Here is an 11,823-nt window from a genome sequence, read left to right as displayed (position 1 = left end):
ATGGTACCCTTACACTGCAAAACAAAGATATGATTATATCAGAGAAAGACCTATGCAATGGGGGCAGCACACTGCTCTGTGAAGATGCAGCTTTCACTTCTACCTGTAGAATTCTGTGCAGCACCGAAAGCCTTATTTACATGAGCTACTGTAACTTTTGTGTTATCTCTACTCTACACACTGCAGCCTTTGACAACACTTAAAAAATCATGTTTTATGTGCAGTATCCAGCACAAAACCTCCCCAGGGCTTACCCTGGTTCCTGGCCCTGACTTAAGCTAGAAATGCTGCTGCTGTCCTGGAGATACATCAACCAGAACAAATTCTTTCTTATGTCAAAATTCATACCTTAATTTTTCTATATTGACAATAAGCAATAATAATGGCTGACAGACAACAATAAATTACTGATTTCAACCTTGATCTTAAATACACACACACTGCTGGAAGACATCTGATTGATTAATTTGACCATCATCTTGTCAAGAATGGATGCTACAAAAAAACAGTTCTCTACCAAACAGGCTGTCTAAAAAGAAAAATGGCCCTGTTTCTGGAGTACTGTTTAAGAAGCTAACTAGTGAGTGATCCATGAAATAAATAAAGATGCACCATTCTTAATCAGGGCCTCCTCACAACATGAAGACACCTATAATTGCATTACGTCATGCTACTTATTTCATACTATAGCATCACTTTAAAATATATTTTCTAGGTAGCAGTTGCCAGAGCAACTACTAATTTTCATTTAAGCAAAACTTCCAAAGCCTCTAAATGCTTACTTGTCTTGGAGAAGTAATGTGTTTCTGTGAATAAGCAAAGAAAACACCATTAGATTTTCGATTAGTCACCAGTATCAGTCAATGGCATCTTCATGTTTACAGTGAGAAACTACATTGTGTGGTGCAGTTTCTCACCAGAAACTACATGTCTGGTGAGGAACTGGTCTGCTTTTTTTCATTTAAAGCAACCTTGGTTCGAAGATTCATTTGAAATTCATTTTATAAGATCATAATGAATGTCTGAGCTATTAATATTTTTATTCAGCAAGCTCTGCTGGCCAGTGCTTCTTACCCAGCTGAATGGCAAAAATGAACATTCTGTATTATCTTCTTTTAGCATTGTAAGCAAATGCAAAGTAACTTAGACTTGAAAAACACTGCAGACCTAACCCCTCAACACCCAGTAATGTCATCAGCAAACAGGAAAATTTGAATCAGCTCTTATTCTGTATCTGGAAAATGTGGAGAGCTAACAGTTTTCTGAAACAACCAAAACAAGGTCTGTAAAGCTTCTCCTGGGCCATAACTAGAATTTCTCCTGCTTTATACACATAAAATTATCACAATATAGATCTCTAAATGTAAAAAATACTTTCAGAAGAAAACTTAAGTGCTTACGGGAAACACTGTAAAAATAATTTGGAACAGACTTTGAACAGGTAGATGGTTTCAGAGGCACACACAGCAAAGTTAAGAAATTCCACATTAAAAGCAAACTGAAGACCCTTCCAGACAAGTATACTGTGAAACACAGTACTGTGAAACGCAGGACTGCAATTTTGCTATTGCAGATAGTCTTAAAACAGTGAAAGACAATCCTGAAGATAATCATGACATGGAGTAATGTGAACATGGTCTGGTGAGCCCTTGCCAGGCATCACTGTAAAACTGCCACTCCAAGTCAACAACCAATTTAAAATCCTGAGTTTAAAAAACTGAGTACATACTAAGCTCATAATACATCTTTTAAAATAAGAACAAAGACTTTTAATAACTTATTTAGAACAGGAGTAGGATTTTTGAAGGAAAAAAAACAAACACAAGAACCTGTCCCCTTCCCATTACATACTGTAAAGATTGCAATAAAAATCTAAGTCTTCACAGCCCTGAAATCATCTTTTCTGAACTCTTACTTTCAATCGATTTACTGCTCAATCAACAGAACTGCTATGGCAAACAACCTTCTTGCACAACCTTTCACTAGTGTGCCCTGGTCTGCAACATGGGAAGGAGTCTCAAAGATGAGATAGTAATATGAGAGACATGCAAAGTTTCATCCTTGTTCATCCTCCTAACAAAGGAAACTCAAAGAGAAAATATTGTCCAGAGCAGAGTGATTAGAGAGCACTGATGGTGGTATCGTGTTTAATGCACCTCACAGCTCGAGACCAGTACTGAGTCCTGAAGTGGGAAGATTTCACAGCCCTTGACCAGGGAGCCCTAGCACCTCACTCCCCCAGGAAATGGCTGAAACACATTAGTCACTAGTGAAGTCACATCACTGTGAACAGCTTGAGTAATAATAAATCGACTCTATAAATACATTATAAGTCAAAAAATTCTTGCTTTAAAACAGTATTTTCCATTCATTTCTGTACCATGCCCTCATTAAAATCACACATAGCCTCCGCTCTCACGACTAAGCAATTAACCAAGCAATAACTAATGGGGGAGACACAATTTTTCATAACTTTTCACATCAGGGGAAAAACTACCAGCATTAAAAATCCCAGCAGTGACTGTGCGCTTTATAGTTACATACTGATAGTTTTAGAGGAGCTGTCTTGAGCTCAGTTTTTACAGCCCCCTTCCATGGTAAATTCTAAAGCCACTGAAATCAGTGATGTCAAGAGTTCACCCCAGTGAATACAGAAAGAATAATCTTTTTCTTCCTTCCTCTTTTAACAAACCGTACAGAAAAACATTTGGATGCATGTGTAGGTTTTGCTAGCTTACACTTTTTTGTTTATATTGGTATGTGTGAATATGCAGTAGGATGGCTTTGCGCACATGAGAAACATCTACTGAAGTACAGATGAATTAAAAAACAAAATAAATCTGGAACTTAGTTCTGAAAGTGATGGGGGAAGCAGTCATTCTCAGCTAGTATGGGAATAAGTTCTAGAAGCTAAACCCAAGCACTTACGAAAGAACTGTGCTCACAAAAAACTCTGCTGCAGAGGGAAATGTTTTCTCTGGAACATGGAGGACATCTTTGGCCAGAGCCTTGAGTGATATGGTTTAGTGTGAGGTGTCCCTGCCCATGGCAGGGGGGGTGGAACTTGTTGATCTTAAGGTCTTTTCCAACCCTAACTATTCTATGATTCTATAGCTGCCAAGGAAGCTCATAACCAGGTAGCAGAATGCTTAGCACACTAGACAGGAAACGCTCTCTTATCCTGTAAACCTTTTAGACTACCACAGGGCTTCTGTTCTGCAGTAAAACAAAAGCAAAGCTTTCAAAGGTTTTCATGAGAAGCAACTGTGGTAGAACGGCAGTTCAGGGAGTAAGCAACTTGCATGGGAAGGTGGACAAACAATTTTATCCCTCTCATCTGAAACATGAAGAACATATCTCTGGATTTCGTTTTCCTAGCTTCAAGATGCCTCCTGACTGCCATACTATTTGTCTCTTCTGGGGTGTGTACTTTTGTCCTCTTCCTCTAGTTCTGACTAGAAATTTCATCCTAGAGTTTCTCTTACAATGGAGGTCACAGGGAATCAGGAACCACATAACCATTACTGGTTACATGCACACTCAGCCTTACCACAGCCTAAGGAATAGTGAGATGATTCCCCTCCCTATTATATGGGCAACATACTTTTACTAAGATCCTGCCTTTCACATGAGTTTCTTTTTTTTTCCATTATAAAGGTAATTCTGTCCCATCTATAAGCTTAAAGTTAGTATTTTTCTGCAAGTTTGTCACTTTATGCTTTTGAGCTGTAATCTCTGTGATCTGTAATTGACTGGAGCAAATACGTGTACCTAAACTAGTTATCAGCCTGCAGCTTATCATAATCCCTTTAACTTAATACTCAAGACAACTTCACATAAAACAGCATCAAAGTATTTCTTAAAATTAGAAAACCTCCAAGGTATCTAGAAAATGCATCTTTACATGCTATTAGCAATCTGGTCTCTATAAGGCTTATACACGTTATCAGGAACTTCAACATGCATGACACATCGACACAGGCTCACGGCCTGTTGCCCACATATTTGCAAGTTTAGGAATCATGAAGAGTATTTCTACATTGTAAGGAGGCAGCTTCGTGTCTGCTGCTCCTTCGATCTTTTCAGTGACTCAATGACTTTGAAATCAGACCAGAGAGAAAAAGAATCAAGTGAGCTGAATCAACTCCCAACAAAGCAATAAAAAGACTGTAGGAACCTCAGTAAAAGCTTAATCACAGCCAAAAAGGATCCATCTTGATATCTGTACTCTGTATTTTGTAAAACTGCTATCACAGGGAAAACCTGCAGTCAAGCACTGATCTAAGAATTAAGCTGCTTCTATGAAAATAACTGGGAACAGGATGGACCAGCAGACAGGAACATATTACACAAAAAAACCCAAACTTTTTGGAAAAAGCCCGTTGAAACTTTCTAAAATTCTGGCAATAGTTTCAAGAAAAACATTCCTTTTACAACCTGTCCCCCCAAACCAGACTGGTGGCACTCTCAAAAATATTTTGGAAGAGCAAGAATGTTTTTATGAAAATTAGAATGGTATCAAAAGACAAGGATATAAATTATTTTAAAACCTTTCTGGTGAAGATATCAAGAAGCTGACTGACCCCAACATCAGGTAGTCTGCTTATGCATTAACATTTACTTACCTTATGCTTTTAGGGAAGAAAAAGATTAAAAAAAAAAAAAAATCACAATTGTATGTGAGTTTGCCAGCCACTCTCTTTGGCAAAAAAAGATAGCATTTGTTGAAATGGCCGATTAACAGGTATCTTTCTCCTTGTCTTACCTCTTCGTAGGTTTTACAAAAAAATTACTATTGTTGTACATTTTGGCATTCCTTAGCCACATGTTGGCCTCATGCTCTTCAGACCACAGGCTGAAGTGGGAGACCTGACCAGCCTTCATCAAGAATATTATTCTCAGAATTGGGTCCAGAAGTTACTTTTGTAGACATAGATAAACCTCTAACAGAAGGTATTTAAGTCCTGCTACGAATTATTTGAAACAGTCCCTCAAAATTCATTAAGTCACCAATCCCTCATCTGGCAGACCATTCATCACTGCAGAGTTTACTCTGCTTTCTGGTTCTGCAGAGGACTCCAGCACAAATGAAAAGAAAGTCACTGATAAACTCCTTGTCTGAGGAGCAGGTCATGAATTTCAACCAGATCTAGCTCCATCTTCCTCAAAGACACAGTCTTATACTCCCCCAGCAGGCCAAAGATAAAAGCACTGTCACAATACCACCTGCTTTCTTAAGAGCCCCAGAAATACTTCGCATTTTGATTGCTCTAAATGGTTCGCTTATTAGCTGTCCTGTTCTCCCATTCTAACATCCCCCTAGCTTTGCTTTATTTTCAGCTGAATGCTTTCAGGTGCATCTATCCAGGGAACTGCAGGCCTGGAAGGATGCCCAGCTTTCCAAGTAGCACTGAGTGCTTATGAATTCAGAACACCACACAAAAAAAAAATGGAACTTCAATTAGGCTCAAACATGGTCTCAGCTAGTGGATTAGGAGTGTTCCTCTTTCATGTAAGGACATCTTAAATCTGAGAGGCCCCTGCAAATAAATCTATAAAGCTGAAGAAAAAAATAAAATAAACATTTAAAACATTGGAATCGCTAAAAAAAGTTACATAAAAAGTCAAGACATCAAACGGGACATATCTTAAGCATGAACTTAAACAGGGGATATTTAGGTTAGATATAAAGAAAAAAATCTTTGCTGTGAGGTTGGTAAGGCACTGGAAGAGGTTGCCCAGAGAAGCTGTGGCTGCTCCATTCCTGGCAGTGTTCAAGACCAGGTTGGATGGAGCTTTGAGCAACCTGGTCTAGTGGAACGTGTCCCTGCCCATGGCAGGGGTTTGGAACTGGGTGATCTTTAAGGTCCCTTCCAACCCAAGCCATGCTATGGTTCAACATGAATCTTTTCATGGCCGCCTGTGCAATCTCAGGCAAGTCAACTTCAATTTTTGTGCATCCTTTTCTCCAGCTGTAACAAAATCCTTGCTCTGGGAGGGCTTGCCACTCTGGGCATCAGTAAATAAAAAGGATTCTTGTATTATAAAAGCTGTAAAGCAATTCTAGCTTATACAAATTAGGCAGCTTAACTTCCTTTTATACAATCTATGCCTGGACTGCTGCAGAGAGATGCATTTCGGAGGGCAAAGGAATGGTTAGCTAGATGTACGCTGTCTCCATCACAATGCAAACCACTTGCTTCTTCATCAGATGTCTGTATCTTCGTCAGGCTGAACAAGCAGAACAGTATGTTTAACTACAACAGGCAACAATCTTAAACAAATAAACTCCCAAACCACTATTTTCAGCTTTCCTCAGGACTACTTGTCATTACTAAATAACAAGTACTTCTGCAAACATGACAAATAACGAGGCCTGGTTCTCTATACTTATGTTTCTTGGCTGTTTTGAATTCAGCCTCTCTTCAGTTCAGGCATTTAATAAGGGCTCATACCCACCTGGACTCTCTGATGCTTAAGTAGGGCTGAGCTCACACTGAAGTCTTTCTGTAAAGATTCTTTAGGGGATTTTCCCCACCTCTCCCCAATCTTGTAAAACCTGGAGGAACATCATTATCCCTCTGCTAAATCTGACTGGATCTGCCATTAAATTTCAAACTTCCCAGGGGAAAAAATTAGTGGTCAGATACACACCAACAGACTGTGATCATAAACTTTGCTTTTCTGTGGCAAATAGGCTGAAAGCAGCTGCATGAAAAAAAAAAAATCTATTTACACACTACAAGTAATTCTCCATCATCAATAATTCTTTTTTTTTTTTTAAATAAATCCATTTGTGAAAGAAAAGGGAAAGGCAAAAAAAGTGCAGCCACTAAATGTTAACGACAATTTTGCAAGGCAGAAATAAGAAACTTCAGACATACTGGTGGTATTTCACAAATGACAATGAGTGCCAGAAAAGTGCTCTTTTTTTTCAACATTGTAATGTACCTTAAATACCCACATGAATCCCCAGCAGTGCACGCCTATTAAGCTGTGTTATTCAACCCATCTTCTACCTTCACAGTTCCTCTAATACAGGATATTTTCCAGGCAAAACTTAAATCTACAATACTGTGTAGATAGAGCACTCAATTAGCTCTGTCTCTTAAAACTCATTTTCCTCCTCCTCTTCTATTCATGTTTCTGACACATGAGCTGGTATAATTTTTAGAACTCCAATTCCGTAGCCCCCTCACTGCTGTTGGACCTCCCACCGCTTTCTTGACAGGCTTTTCTTTGGTCAAAAAGTAAAATCAGAAGATCACTTTTCCAATGCAGAAACATCTGGCAACTGCAATTTCCTTTGCAGTGTCTTGACTGCTGCTGATTCTCAATCCAAACCTCACATTCAGAAGTTCACTCATGAATTTTGTAAGCTTATCTCTTTTTATCCTCCCCTTGTAGAAAACAAATTGTATGTATCGAAAATTTCACACAAATTCAAGGTAACTTTTTTCAAATTAATTAAACATTGCTTAAAATTATTAAAACTCTTAATAATCTTTGGAAATCTATTAAATGAGTCAATGAAACACTTGACTGCATTCACATTCACCTTCCTGCAAACAGGTGCTACATCCTTTACATTCAGTTATCTGACTCCAAATATTCCTGGTACCCGGGCTTCTCAGGTGCCTTTTGTACTGTTATGCCTATTGCTGGCTGACCATCTGTTGCCAAGTAACACAGGGATACTTCTGCCTCTGTAGCACTAACCAAGTGAATCTCGCTCTTTGACTGAGATCTCAGTTCAGTAAATCACCCCCATATATGCTCAAGGGTTGTGATGAACACAGCTCTAAAAGGCTGAAGGCCCCAAGTTTTCTTACTAGATTTAGGAATCTGCAATCCCACCTCCCATCCATGAAATTATCTTGCTGTTCTGACAATTTACTAAGCAAGAACTGTTCTTTTACTATTAGATTATGTAAATTCTGTAAGCTTCCTATGAAGTGTGTAGGCATGATTAGTGTAACCTATTCTTTTTTCCCCAGTCTCTCATAAAAGAGAATCAAGAATTCAAATCTTCAACCATTAAGTCTAATCCTCTGCAATTATATATTATAGTTAAGTATTTAGTTACGGGATTCATGTTATTCCTCTAATTACGGAATATAATTTCTCTAAAGCTCACAAAGGATGCTGTACTGCTGTTGACTGCTCTGACGACAGGTTTAGCTTTAGAAGGCCAGGTACACCTTGTCTTCAGGGGAATGTGTCCCCATTTAATGCCTGTTTATAAAGCTGCAGATCATAAATTACATTATTGTACTCTTAATTACATGGTCACATGCAATTCCTCTAAGAGCAGTCAGTGCTTATCTGCCTCCACTAACTCAAGAAGAGTCTGACAATGATACCAGCAAAAAGCAGAGATGCTCTCTGACTCATAACAGTATTTATAACATGTCATCTCACCTAATTACATTTGAGCACGAAGTTTAGGTGCTTTGCACCAGTCCACAGTAGGAGAAACTAACACTACCATGGTCAGCTGCTGAATGCTGGGTCTCTGACTTTGAATATGAGGTTAGTGTCTGTATGTGATCCAAATACATTGAGCTACCTGTGCACATCCCATTACAAGATCCAATCTATCCTGTATTTACAAGAAAAAACATTTTTGAAAGGCTCAAAACTTGGCCTCAAATTAGAACTGATGGCAATACTCGAAGGTAGTCTTCTTTCATAGAGACCATTCCTCTGACAAACATTCAGCTTTCAATTTCCAACCTTTTCAGAACTGAAGTTCTTCAGAGGAACACTGAACTTACTTTTTTTATTATTAGGATCCTGAGATGTTTTCAATTTTTCTTCCTTCCCCTCCCCTCCCATTCTTATTCATGTCTTCCGTTATACTTTCAACCTCCAGTAGAAACTGTCTGGAAAATTTCAAGCCGAATGGTTAAAATTTCAGAAAGTTATGAGCAGTTGGAAGTAGAGGTTTGATAAGGGAACACCTGCAAATCCTGAACCAAAGCTATCAACAGCACTTCAAACTAGCATAATGCCTACAGCATCTTCAGATTATCTCAGCTCATAATAATCTTCTGAAAAGCATTTTTTACAAGAATCAGGTGGTTGCCTTGGAAGCATAGCTAAGGGGGAAGGGTCCTTTAGCCAGCTGATACCACGAGCATTAGCACTCAGGAGGTTGTGCGAATGCTCTAAAGACCACACATCCTGCATCTACCTTGAACAGTCAGAACTTACAACAGTCAAGTAACAATTTACAATCCTGTGAAATAGACAAACAACTCTGCAGACACATTTCTTATTCACTGCTGTGGGCACTTAACACAAGCATTTTGTCTGCACTGCTGTTTAACTAGATGTTGACATTAAAACACTATTTTTTCTCAGATTGCCTCAAATATTAATTCTAAAGTAGTTGGACTAAATCCGATTTCAGCTAGTACAGATGTCGTGGTCATACATCCTTCATTCTGAAGTCAGGCTAATGACAAGCTACATGTGAACAGAAGTTCCCGTGATAAAAGCTGTGATTCTTAAAAACGTTAAAATTACTGAAGAATTCCATGCAAATACAGAGGGTAAAACAGGCTCTCTGGAACACACCTCCGGAGAGAGCCACTTCTTTGCAAATACAGGAGCACCCTCTGGTGCTCAAACACAGGTTGAGCACCTTATTTAAACCTCAAGAATTAATTCACAAAACGATCTGTAAAAAGCCGTCTGACGGCGTCTCTTCCTCGTGCACCATGCCTCACAATTAATAACCTTATAAAAGGATTTAGAAACTACTAAATTATAAAGCACAGATCACCACAGTCTGTGTGATAAAGTCCTTTCACACAGGAAAACTGCTGACACACAAGCACGTGGCCTTCTACAGTATCTGGCCTCCAAAAATGCCAAAGCCACGTTTTAAATGAGTATCAGAGCTGAGCACTCCAGGACAACTTGCAAGGGCCACCTCACAGAGGTCTTCTGATACTGAGAACATACTTCTTTATTAGGCATTAGTGTGAGAAACAAAGAATTTCTACCTTTTGTATGTGCTTATGTGATTAGGGAATATCCTGATACAAGGTCTCCAGGGAGACCTTATCACAGCATTCCAGTACTTAACGGGGGGACTAAAAGGAAACTGGAAGTTTTTACAAGGGCATGTAAAGTCAAGGGGAATGGCTTTAAACTGAAAGAGGGGAGACTTAGATTAAAAATAAGGAAGAAATTCTTCCCTGTGAGGGTGGTGAGTCACTGGCACAGGCTGCCCAGAGAAGCTGTGGCTGCCTGACAGTGTTCAAGGCCAGGCTGGATTGATGCTTTGAGCAACCTGGTCTAGAGGAAGGTGTCCCTGCCTGTGGCAGGGGAGCTGCAACTAGATCACCTTTAAGGTCCCTTCCAACCAAAAGCATTCTGTTTCTATGATATTCTTGTTATACATGCAAAAACTTGCTAAGCTGTCATTCTTATTACTAAGCTGCAGCAGTGTGTCCCAGAGCCCGGCTATACAGATTTTATTCCCTTTATCAAACCTTACACTGCTTTTTCTCTTTTTCTTTCTATTTTGTTGGCTGGCAGAGAACTACCATGTTCCACCCACAAAACACAACTGAGTGACCTTGGTGTGCTGCTTATCCATCAGTGCCTCTTGTTTCCATCTAAGGAGACAAGTAAACACAACATAGTTTGGGAAGATTAGGCCAAGCACAGTGCTTACTTCCAGGAAACAGTACTTCTGGTGATTATTCCTGGTAGCAACAATTCGTGGAAACAGCCCTCTTTGGATTCACAAAAACAGGTTTTCCCTACTATCACAGTTTCTCACCAGCCAGTTAATGATTGGCAGGGTATACTAGCTGGATATACTAGATCACCACAATGTTTTAGAAACTGGCACTAAAATGCTCAACTGAGCAGTCAAAAATGCTTTTCAAAGGCACACTATTCTGTTTGAATGCTATTGAACAGAAAAGATAAAACGTTCAGGTTTTTGTGTTTAGCCACTGGCCACCAGGGTCTTACAAGATGGGATATAAGGCTGGGAACAGAGCCTGCTCAGCTCAGAGAATGCTGAGGCTAACCTTGCTATTTTCGACAACTACCCAAGTGAAGGACACCAAAGACAGGCCTAGACCCTTCTTGAAGGCGCACAGTGATAGCAAAAAGGACACAAGTTGAAACATGGGACATTCCAGTTACGCATTAGGAAAAAAATAGCTCGAGGGTGGTCAAACGCTGGCACAGGCTGCCCAGACGTGGGTGCAACCTCCATCTTCAGAGATGTTCAGAACTTGCCTGTACATGGCCTGGAGCAGCCTTGTCTGGTTAGACCCGTTTTAATCAGGTTGGAGGTCCCTTCCAACCTAAATAATCAATCTATGATTCTTATTATAGCTTGGCAGCTCCTTGACCAAAGGTAATTACCATCCTTCCAAGCTTCCCCAGAGCCTACACAGATCTGCTGTGTGCATGTATTAACAATGATCTAGATGTGCTTTCAAAATTTAAGACCTCTGGCAGAACATTCTTAAGTATAAATTTTATCCCTATCAAATCTGTCTGGAACAACTCCCTGAATACCACCAGCTATGTCATCAAATTCTATTCTTTTTTATTTTCAGCTGAAAGTTTGTAACTTTTCTTTATTCCCAGTGATGGTTCACTGAGTAATTCCTGAGTCTCTTCAGTTTCTGACAATGTAAAAAAGAAATCCAACATACAATGAGAACAGAAGTGTCAAAGTTTTTAAGAACTGCACCTATAACCCAAAGGATCCAGAGAGACCTGGGTTTATCCGGGTGATAAACGGAGATGAGCACAGAATTTATCATTAGGTAATCCCAGATAATT

At 39.4% G+C, this 11,823-nt stretch overlaps 1 protein-coding gene across 1 annotated transcript in view; it reads right to left on the bottom strand.

The window, feature by feature from the left end:
* NME7 (NME/NM23 family member 7) overlaps nucleotides 1-11,823 on the bottom strand; it is a 92,534-nt gene that overhangs the window by 76,100 nt on the left and 4,611 nt on the right. The gene's annotated exons all lie outside the window — the stretch shown is intronic.

The sequence above is a fragment of the Pezoporus occidentalis genome, unplaced genomic scaffold (assembly GCF_034315485.1).
Source record: "Pezoporus occidentalis ecotype Australia unplaced genomic scaffold, CSIRO_AGI_Poc_V1 ctg211, whole genome shotgun sequence".
Taxonomy (NCBI): Eukaryota; Metazoa; Chordata; class Aves; order Psittaciformes; family Psittacidae; genus Pezoporus; species Pezoporus occidentalis.
This window is presented reverse-complemented; position numbering and strand designations above follow the sequence as displayed.